The sequence below is a fragment of the Macaca thibetana genome, chromosome 6 (genome assembly GCF_024542745.1).
Source record: "Macaca thibetana thibetana isolate TM-01 chromosome 6, ASM2454274v1, whole genome shotgun sequence".
NCBI lineage: Eukaryota > Metazoa > Chordata > Mammalia > Primates > Cercopithecidae > Macaca > Macaca thibetana.
Window position 1 is genome coordinate 3,017,848 of NC_065583.1, and position 10,564 is coordinate 3,028,411.

The window sequence follows — 10,564 nt, forward strand, 5'->3', positions numbered from 1 at the left end:
CTGAACGTTTGATGAGGATAAGCTGCCATGACAGATGGCTCCTCTCCCTGTGTCTTACCCTCACCCCTACTTCTGCTCAGCCCCAGCTGTTTCCCTTGCCTGGACCCTGACCCCATCCCCCATTTATCATTCAGCCTGAAGCCAAGGTGATGGTTTTTTAAATGCAAAACTGATGATACGAGCCCTGCCTGAAACCATTCAGTCTACCCAATATTTTAGGAGGAAACTTTCTACGTCTGCTCAGCCCGGACCCTACCTACTCACCGGCTGCTTTCCCTGGGTTCTGGCCTCAGGGCAGTTTTAAGTCTCGAATTCCTGCCCCAGTCTTCCCTACACCTATGTAGAGGCTTGTCCCTCAGACCAGAATGCTGTTTTCCCTCTTTATCAAGTCAGGGCTTATTCATTATTTAAATATCAGTTCAATATCACTTCTTCTTGAAATCCTTCCCTAGTCTCTCTGCTTAGCATGAAGCCCCAGCATAGGCCTGGCCCGTTTCTCTGGTAACATCCCAGTTGGAATGATAATTCTCTGTGATTGGCTAATGCCTTCCTCTAGGTTGAAAGCTCTCTGATGTGTCTGTTTTGCTCATCATTGTATCTATAGAAGGTGCTTGATATAGATACATAATTTCACCCATTTTTAACTGATTTTTTTTTTCACTAACATTTAGAATGCTTATCTTCATAGAGTTCCCTTGTACTTTAAAAGGACAGGTGATTGTCTCCTGAAGCTTAATTTCAGTTCTTAAATTGATGTGATCCTCTCTGACAATACGGAAACATTACTGTCATAATGCTCCTTGAAAAACTGCTTAAATCACTTGGCTTCTGTTGCCTTTCACAATCAATATGACTTCATGCAACATGATGCAGCAGTTCACATCTTTCTCTCAGCCCCCATCAAGGAAACATTGTTTTCTAAAATTAAAATTGTGAATCCACTCACAGGAGGATGTTGTCAAACAAACAAAGAATCATCACCTATATTACACTGCCAAATTTTCGATAAGCTTAATTCCTCTAAATGCATTTAACTTAATGAAGAGTAATACAATTTAATAACAACATAAAATGGAATAGTTTATCTTTCCAGACCTAGACATTGGGCAGCTGTCTTCTGCTTGATAAATTGTGTCAAAATGCGAAAGTTTTTCCTCCTCCTTCAGATTTATTTCTCCTTATTTTTATATATGTGGCTTTGGGAATGATCTATACGTACATATTTAATTAAATCATCAGGCTATAGTGTTTATAGTTACACATCTCTGGGATTTGTTATTTCAAGTTCCCGAGGCACTGATATTTATATAACCCAATAAAATTTGATTTTTTTTTTTTTTTGAGACAGAATCTTGCTCTGTCGCCCAGGCTGGAGTGCAGTGGCGCAATCTCAGCTCACTGCAAGCTCCGCCTCCCGGGTTCACGCCATTCTCCTGCCTCAGCCTCCCGAGTAGCTGAGACTACAGGCGCCGCCACCACGCCCGGCTATTTTTTTTTTTTTTTTAATTTTTAGTAGAGACGGGGTTTCACCGTGTTAGCCAGGATGGTCTTGATCTCCTGACCTTGTGATCCGCCTGCCTCGGCCTCCCAGAGCGCTGGGGTTACAGGCATGAGCCACAGCCCCCTGCCAAAATTTAATAATTATTAGTGTATTAGTGAAGATTATTTCAGTTGCAAGTGGCATACAACCAAACTCCAGCAACAAAGGGATTTTATTGCCACATGTAACTGTGGAAAACAAAGTTGGAGGTTGGTTTCGGGGGCTCAGATGAGGTTGATGGGGGCGTCTCTTCATCTCCCGGCTTGCTTTGCCCCGTGCTACCGTCGTTCTCAGGTAAACTCTCTTCTTACAGGTAACAAAGGAAGGTTCATGAAGCAACACAGTGAGTTATCAATTGATACAGGGTGAATTTTGGATATTTACAGATGGGGCAAAAGGCCCCAGCTGAGCCTAAACTGGGGTTCTGATTGTGCCCGGGTGTCTACTTACGTGGCAAGATTTTCTGCGGGGAGGCGGGTGCTTAAGGAGAGGATTTGTTACGGGACTGCTGAGAGGGGCCAAATGGGGAGGCATTACGTGGTGCTGTTTGTTTCACCATGGCCCAGGGACTTTAAGCTTGGTGCAAAAGTAACTGCGGTGTTAGCCATTAAAAGTAATGGCAAGGCCGGGCGTGGTGGCTCACGCCTGTAATCCCAGCACTTTGGGAGGTCCAGGCGGGAGGATCACAAGGTCAGGAGATCGACACCATCCTGGCTAACGCAGTGAAACCCCGTCTCTACTAAAAATACAAAAAACTAGCCGGGCGTGGTGGCGGCGCCTGTAGTCCCAGCTACTCGGGAGGCTGAGGCAGGAGAATGGCGTGAACCCGGGAGGCGGAGCTTGCAGTGAGCTGAGATCCGGCCACTGCACTCCAGCCTGGGCCACAGAGCGAGACTCCGTCTCAAAAAAAAAAAAGTGATGGCAAATTACTTTTTTGAGCTGCTGTGGATTGTAGAGAGCTATAACAAAGGGTGAAATAATCACTTTTTATGAAGAATTTCATAAATTCTGAGGGGAATGTGCAGTTTTGGTACATTAGGGTGTGATGCCCTGCAGAATTTTACAGCCCTGGCCAGGCACCTTTTTTTTCTTTTTCTTTTTTTTTTTTTTTTTTGAGACGGAGTTTTGCTTTGTTGCCCAGGCAGGAGTGCAATGGTAAGATCTTGGCTCACTGCAACCTCCACCTCCAGGGTTCAAGCAGTTCTTCTGTCTTAACCTCCCAAGTAGCTAGGATTACAGGCGCGCACCACCACGCCCAGCAGATTTTTGTATTTTTTAGTAGAGACGAGAGTTCACCATGTTGGCCAGGCTGGTCTCGAACTCCTGACCTCAGGTGATCCACCCGCCTCGGCCTCCCAAAGTGTTGTGATTAGGGGCGTGAAGCCACCAAGCCCGGCGCCAGGCACGGTTTTTAGAGTCCTCTGGGGAGTGGGAGAAGGGCTGTTTGAAGGCGGTAATGGAGAGAACAGAGACCTCTCTTATGCAAGGAGAGTGTAAAAGGAAACTGTGGCCCAGAAATTCACTCCCTTAAAACTATCAATAACTATATACCCCTGGGGAAGTCTTCATGTATTCCCAGGCATTTGCGAGAAACGCATAAAGAGGTACCAGCATGCACAGAATGTTCGCAGCAACACGGTTATTTTTTCCTTTTTGTTTTCCCCCAACCCGTTTTCTCCATCCCCTACTTCTTTTCCCACTCCCTCTTCCAAACGTCTTCTCCCACCCCCCTCTCTGTCCACCCTCTTCCCCCCATCTTCTCTCTCCACAGTCTGCTCTCTGTTGCCCTCTCCACCCTCTTCTCCCCATTCCCACGCCCTGAGGTTTCCTTTGATCCCCTTCCCCTCTCCCCAATCCCCCACCCCCTTTTCCTCACTCGTCTTTTTTTTTTTTTTTGAGACAGAGTCTCGCTGTGTCGCCCAGGCTAGAGTGCTGGCTCGAACTCGGCTCACTGCAAGCTCCGCCTCCTGCGTTCACACCATTCTCCTGCCTCAGCCTCCGGAGTAGCTGGGACTACAGGCGCCCGCCACCTCGTCCAGGTAATTTTTCTATCTTCAGTAGGGACGAGGTTTCACCATGTTGGCCAGGATGGTCTTGATCTCCTGACCTGGTGATCTGTCCGCCTCCGCCTCCCAAAGTGCTGGGATTACAGGCGTGAGCCCTGGCATCCGGCCTTCCCCCACCCCTCTTCTAAATGTTTTCTCCCCACACCCTCATCCTCTCTCCCCACCCTCTTCTCCCTAGGGTCAGCTTTCCATTCCTTCTCTCCAAGGTCTTTCCCCCTTCCCCTCACCCTCCTTCTCCGCGGCCTTCCACCATCTTCCCATTTCCTGTCCCAGAGGTCTCCTCCCACTGTCTTCTCCCCATTCCCTCTCCCCGAGGTCCCCTCCCCACCATCTACTCTCTAGTGCCTCTACCCACCCTCTTCTCCCCACCATCTTCTTTCCACCCCATTCCCCCCCTTTTCCCTCCCCACCCCCTCTTCTTACCCCCTTTTCCCTCCCCCACTCCTATTCCCAATCCCCTCTTCCAAATCACACCCCCTTTTCTCCACCCCCTCTTCTAATTATCTTCTCCACACCCCTTCCACTATCTTCTCTCCATTCCCTCTCCCCAAAGTCTTCTTTGTCCCACCCCCTCTCCCCACCATCTTCTTCCCATTCTCTCCCGGAGGTCCCCTCCCCACCGTCTGCTCTCCATTGCCTCTCCCTGCCCTCTTCTCTCCACCCTGTTCTCCTCCCCATCTCCTTTTCATTCCCTCTCCCCAAAGTCTTCTTTCCATCCACTCCCCACCCCCTCTCCCCAGCCTGTCTCCCCACCTCTTCTCCCAGCCCCCTCTCCCCCAACAACATGTTTTTAAAGCTATGGTTACTCTTAGCTGTAAAAAATTCTTAAACAGTCAAGGCAGGAGGATCACTTGAGCCCAGAAGTTTGAGGCTACAGTAAGCTATGATCACATCACTGCACTCCAGCCTCTGTGACAGAGCAAGGCTGTCTCAAAAAGAAAAAGAAAAAGAAAAAAGGATGTTCAGATAGGGCCGCTGTCTGGCCTATTATAAGCCATTTGATTAATGACAGAGAAAGGATTTTTTGTTTTGTTTTGTTTGTTTCCTCTGTTTCTCATTTTTTCATCTCTTTTCTTGCCTTTCTGTGGGCTACTTGAACAGTTTTTAAAATTTCGTCTGGATGTATTTATAGTATTTTGGGTTTTATACTTTGTATGGCTTTTTAAGTGGTCATCCTAGGAATAACAATATACGTACATGACTTACCACAGTCGGCAAAGTGCAGAAACCTTACTTCCATATAGTTACTCCTGCCTCCCCGCTTTTTAAATAAAATTATCTCAAGTATTTCCTCTATATACATTGAGTCCGCATGAAATGGTATTATACTTTTCGCTTCCCACATAACTATGATTTCAGAAGCTCATAAGCAGGATAGTATATTCTATTTATCCCTGTTTTTACTTACTGCAATGTTCCTTTCCCTTCCTTGAGTTCCATACCTCTTTCTGTTATCATGTACTTTAGAGTGCCTCCTTTAGTTAGATGTTAAGGGTAGGTTTGCTAGCAACAAATACTCTTACTTATCTTTTGTCTGAGAATATTTTTGTTTCCCTTTCATTACTGAGTGATACTTTTTGCCAGATATAGAATTCATGGTTCATAATTCTTTTTTTCTTTGTACTTGAGAAAAATGCACTACTTCCTTCTGGTTTTCAGGGGCTCGGATAAGTGGGAAGTATGGTTTTTCTCTTGGTTTCTGGTTGGAGCAGGGTGAATACTACCAAAAAGCTTCTCTGTGTTAGGCCACCCTTATGCTGGTCCTTTGGCTGCAAGGAACAGACTTTTCTTAGAGCTCTTTTTGACTGCGCCAGTCTTAGTCATTGAGGCTATCATAGACTGGGTGGCTTAAACACCTATTGCTTCCAGCTCTGGAGGGTGGAAAGTCCAGTACCGATGTGCCTAAAGATCCAGTGTCAGGTGAGGGTCCCAGTCCTGGTTTTCGGGTGGCCGTCGTCTCATTCGATCCTCACAGGGTGGAAAGCAGAGAGAGAAAGCAAGTCCTCATGTCTCTTCCTACAAGGACACTAATCCAGTTTATGAGGATGCCACCCTCATAGCCTAATCACCTCCCAAAGGACCCACCTCCTAGTAACACCTTGTTGGGGAATAGGATTTTAACACAGAAATTTGGCAGAGGGGGCTGGGCACAGTGGCTCACACCTGTAATCCCAGCACTTTGGGAGGCTGAGGCGGGCGGATCATGACATCAGGAGATTGAGACCATCCTGGCTAACACGGTGAAACCCTGTCTCTACTAAAAATACAAAAAATTAGCCGGGCGTGGTGGCAGGCACCTGTAGTCCCAGCTACTTGGGAGGCTGAGGCAGGAGAATTGTTTGAACCTGGGAGGCAGAGGTTGCAGTGAGCTGAGATTGCACCACTGCACTCCAGCCTGGGCAACAGAGTAAGACTCCATCTCAAAAAAAAAAAAAAAAAAAAATCTGGCAGAGGGACAGAAATATTCAGTCAATAACTGCCTGTTGCTGGTTCTAGACTGGAAGCTTCTGGAACGAGTTAGCTGGGAGATCTGGGAGGCAATAAGGAAAATGAAGAAATTTACTACCATGTTGTGCCTCAGCCCCAAAATCCCCAGTTTTCCTTCTTCTTTCCACATTTCAGAGACTTCCTATGCTTGTTTTTGTGTTTTGTCCAAGTTTTCCTTGTTGTAAGATGGAAGACTTGGGAGGCATAGGGTTCCTCCATTTTGGCCCAGATGTAGAATTTTTCCAGCATTTTATGTATTTCTTTATTTTTGAGTCTGAGTCTCGCTCTGTCACCCAGGCTGGAGTGCAGTGGCGCAGTCTCGGCTCACTGCAACCTCTGCCTCCCGGGATCAAGCGATTCTGTCTCAGCCTCCTGAGTAGCTGGGATTACAGGTGTGCACCATCACTCCTGGCTAATTTTTGTATTTTTAGTAAAGACAGGGTTTCACCGTGTTGGCCAGGCTGGTCTTGAATTTCCTGAACTCAAGCGATCCTCCCGCCTCAGCCTCCCAAAGTGCTGGGATTACAGGCATGAGCCACAGCACCCAGCCAGATTTTTCCAACATTTTATTATGAAAATTTTCAAACACAAAGCAACATTGAAAAAATTTGACAGTGAACACCCATATACCACCACCTAGATTCCACCACAAACATGTTACTATATTGTTTTAACATGGTTCTTGATACCTAAAACCTGGAAACAACACAAATGACCATCTATAGACTTATGTTTCCAAAATGGCAGCCTAGGCACAATTGGCTTCATTCTCTCCCCCGCCAGCAAACAAATATAGAGCACCAAGATTATCACCAACGATATCTCTGAATTCAAATATGAGGAGGAGACAGTTATCAGGGCCACAGACAAGTGAGAAAGCTCCAAGCAGACAGTCTGCAAATTGAACTCCGTATCTGTAACAGCTCTCCCTCCATCTGGCTGACCAACTGTGTGGAGAATTTCCCCCAACTCATGACTTCGACACTGGAAAAAGTGAGACCGACGTGTACAACCAGCCTCCTCACTCATCCTGGGTTCCTTGACAGGAGATCTGTCCTGCCTCAGCCCACAGGAAGCACCAAAAATCCTTGAAGGAAGACATATCCCTGAGGACAGCCAGAGACAAAGCGGGAGGCAGGACTACCATTCCCAGCTTTGGAAACCCTGCTTGGTAACTTGGCCAAAGGAGATGCCAAATCCAAGTGGCTGTTCATCAGCGTTATGCTGTAAGAGGTTCATGCCACAGGTTCCCTGGTCATGAAGCTGTGGCCAGCCTTCCCGCACTACCAGCACATCCCTTTTGGAACCTCCCCCATTTAAGGCAAGCAGCACTGTTGACCAGAACCAAGGCCAACCTGGCCCTGCAGCACCATCTAATGCTAAAAAGAAGGCAGAGACCGAGTTGTGGGGGGACAGAAACTACCAACAGGCTGCTAGGCGCGGTGGCTCACGCCTGTAACCCGAGCAGGCCGGGCGAGGCGGCTCACACCTGTAATCCCAGCACTTTGGGAGGCCAAGGCAGGCAGATCACTTGAGTTCAGGAAATTCAAGACCAGCCTGGCCAACATGGTGAAACCCTTTCTCTACTAAAAATACAAAAATAAATAAATAAATAAATAAAAATTAGCTGGATGTGGTGGCAGGCGCCTGTAGTCCCAGCTACTCAGGAGGCTAAGGCAGAAGAGTCACTTGAACTCGGGAGGTGGAGGTTGCAGCGAGCCGATATCGCACCACTGCACTCCAGCCTGGTGACAGAGTGAGACTCCGTCTCAAAACAAAAACAAAACCAAAAGAAAACTATCAAAACTATCAACAGGTAAATTACAAAGAATCTCTAAGTAAACATATCCAATAAAAATCAAAACAAGCCAGACGGAGAAGACTGGAATAAATAATCCTCCAATGTAACCATATAGCTGTACGTTCACAAGAAACAACAGCAAAGAAAACTACAGCCAATAGCTCTGCTGAACACATGTAAAAACCCTCAACAAAACACAAGCAAGCTGAATTCACCAACATATTACAAACGTCATTCACCATGATCAAGTGAGATCAAGCCCAGGCACAAGGATGGTTCAACATACCCAAATCAATAAAAATGTTACACCGCATTAACAGAACTAAAACCAAAAGGCGTATCCTCATTTCAATAGATGCTGAAAAGCATTCAGTAAGATTCAGCATCCCTTTATGATAAAAACCCTCAACAAACATGGTATGGAAGGAATATACCTCAAAATAATAGAGGCCACATATGATATACTCACAGCTTTACACTGTGTTAGGTATCATAAGTAATCTAAAGATGATTTGAAGTATGTAGGAGGATACCTATAGGTTATATGCAAATAGCATGCCTTTTTTTAAATAAGGACTTGAGCGTCATCAGGTTTTGGTATCCACGGGTATCCTGGAACCAATCCCCTGTGGATACCTAGGGACAACTGTACTGGCCGTTAGTAAGGGCCTACTTCTCAACTTGGGTGGATGGTTGCAGGGGTATTATCTTTGTAATCATGTGTTCTATGCTTATAACCTATATGTTCTAATTGGGTTTTTGTATGTATATTTCACATTTTAAATAGCATAAGTGCTGGAGTGGTTAAATCAGAAGTTCATTGATTCTGTTCCTTTCTCATTACTTCCTAAGCTGATTTCCAGGTGGCTATTGAGGTCTACTTGTGATATGGTTTGACTCTGTGTCCTCACCCAAATCTTCATCTTGAACGGTAATCCCTACAGGTTGAGGGAGGGGTCTGGGGGACGGCCACCCCCATGCTGTTTTCATCATAGTGAGTGAGTTCTCCTGAGATGTGGTTGTTTGGAATGTGTATGGCCCCTCCCACTTTGCTCTCTCTCGTCAATTTAAAGCGGTTTAAGAAAATAATCTTCGGCCGGGCGCGGTGGCTCAAGCCTGTAATCCCAGCACTTTGGGAGGCCGAGACGGGCAGATCACGAGGTCAGGAGATCGAGACCATCCTGGCTAACATGGTGAAACCCCGTCTCTACTTAAAAATACAAAAAAAAACTAGCCGGGCGAGGTGGCGGGCGCCTGTGGTCCCAGCTACTCGGGAGGCTGAGGCAGGAGAATGGCGTAAACCCGGGAGGCGGAGCTTGCAGTGAGCTGAGATCCGGCCACTGCACTCCAGCCTGGGCGACAGAGCGAAACTCCGCCTCAAAAAAAAAAAAAAAAAAAAAAAAAGAAAATAATCTTCAAAGATATAGCTGCAAGGATATTAAAGGTGTTAAAAAATTTGAAATATAAACAACTGTATAACTAAAATATAAATTATATAAATAACTAGGAGTTTAAATATATTGAAATAAGCTTAATTTAATGAAACTTTGTTTTGTTTTTTTGAGATGGAGTCTTGCTCTGTCTCCCAGGCTGGAGTGCAATGGCGCAATCTCGGCTCACTGCAAGCTCCGCCTCCCGGTTCAAGCAATTCTCTGTCTCAGCCTCCCGAGTAGCTGCGACTACAGGCGCCCCTACCACGCCCGGCTAATTTTTGTATTTTTAGTAGACACGGGGGTTTCACCATCTTGGCCAGGCTGGTCTTGGATTGACCTCGTGATCAACCCGCCTCTGCCTCCCAAAGTGCTGGGATTACAGACATGATCCACCGCCCCCAGCCAATTAAACATTTTTTTTTTTTTTGAGACAGAGTCTCGCTCTGTCGCCCAGGCTGGAGTGCAGTGGCCGGATCTCAGCTCACTGCAAGCTCCGCCTCCCGGGTTTACGCCATTCTCCTGCCTCAGCCTCCCGAGTAGCTGGGACTACAGGCGCCCGCCACCTCACCCGGCTAGTTTTTTGTATTTTTTAGTAGAGATGGGGTTTCACCGCGTTAGCCAGGATGGTCTCGATCTCCTGACCTCGTGATCCGCCCGTCTCGGCCTCCCAAAGTGCTGGGATTACAGGCTTGAGCCACCGCGCCCGGCTAAACATTTTTTTAAAAATAATAATTAAATGCAATGGAATGCAATGAAGCTATCAAAAATGCCACTGAGGGAGAATATTGACAAATTCAAATGTTCAAGGCATGTTCTTCAGTAGGGAAGCGCCAAACTTTCTAAATAGAGCCGGTGTTCTTTTTGTAACGGAGAAGATTTAGTTGAATATATATATACACATCCGTTGGCTTCAGAGTAGCTGGAACCTCCGTCCCCTGTGCTTCAGGCACGTCCTGGGAGACCTCGTCCATTCTCACCTCAGCGACGAAACCCTTCACATACCCTTTTTCTCCCCACATTTATCCCCCAAGATGTTATATAATTACGTGTATGGTTTATTGTCTGCTCCCTACCCCCCCCAAAAAATGTTCTCCGCGGCAATGACGTTTGTTTCATTCATTGATGCATTTGAAACCACTTGCAACCGTGCTTGGCACACACCGGGTGCTCAGTGCTCCTCTGGTGAATAACTGAGGGGAAATAGGTCTGTTCTGGGCCGTCGTTTTCCTGCCGCCCA